The following is a 946-nucleotide window of genomic DNA, read 5'->3' on the forward strand; positions in this document are numbered from 1 at the left end:
CAAACTTCGTATATTTGTATATTTTGTGTTATAGAACAGATAAAAATTTTTGTATTCGAAGTTATTTCCTGTAAAAAATTGTATTTCGGTAATTTCAACCAATCACTGACGTCTATTGAGGTGAAAACAATTACTGCTGTGGAATGTAAACAACATGTTCTAGCGGTGTAATGGGATCTTTTCTCTTGAATAAAATTAGTGCTGTTGTAAGTCAGCAACAACTATCGGCGGTACTGTTATTTATGACATCGTTCGTGCGTTTGTACTGGTTTTAGCTTTAGGGTTTTAGGGTTAGGGTTCAGATTTTAGAGTTAGGGTTAGGGTTAGGGTTAGGGTTATGAGTATTTTTGCCAAATTTGGAAAAAATACTCATAGCCCTAGCCCTAACACTCGAACCCTAACCCTAAAACCCTAAAACTAAAACCAGAACAAACGCACGAAGGATGTCATAAACAACAGTACCGCCGATAGTTGTTGTTGACAAACAACGGCACTAATTTTATTCAAGGGAAAAGATCCCGTTACACCGCACAACGTGTTGTTGACAAACCACAGCAGTAATTGTCTTCACTTCGATAGACGTCAGTGATTGGTCGAAATTACCGAACTACGACAATTTTAACACGAAATAACTTTAAAAAGATAAAATTTTCTCAATAACACTAAGAGTAAAAGATGTTTTATATGACATATTCTACCAGTGTCCCAAGTTTGAAAGTGTTTCGTTAAGAAAACAAGAAGTGTCTGCCAAATCAGAAAGATCCGGTATTTGCATAACTAGAGTATCTTATTTGCATTTGATGTATACATTATTGTATTATATAGCTGTCAGCTTTATGTAATTATAACTGGCTATTCCCTGGCGTTTTACATGTTGATATGATTCTATTTTAAATGAATCCTTATAAATGAAGTACACACATAAACACACACACACACACACACA

The sequence above is a fragment of the Octopus bimaculoides genome, chromosome 15 (assembly GCF_001194135.2).
Source record: "Octopus bimaculoides isolate UCB-OBI-ISO-001 chromosome 15, ASM119413v2, whole genome shotgun sequence".
Classification (NCBI taxonomy): Eukaryota; Metazoa; Mollusca; class Cephalopoda; order Octopoda; family Octopodidae; genus Octopus; species Octopus bimaculoides.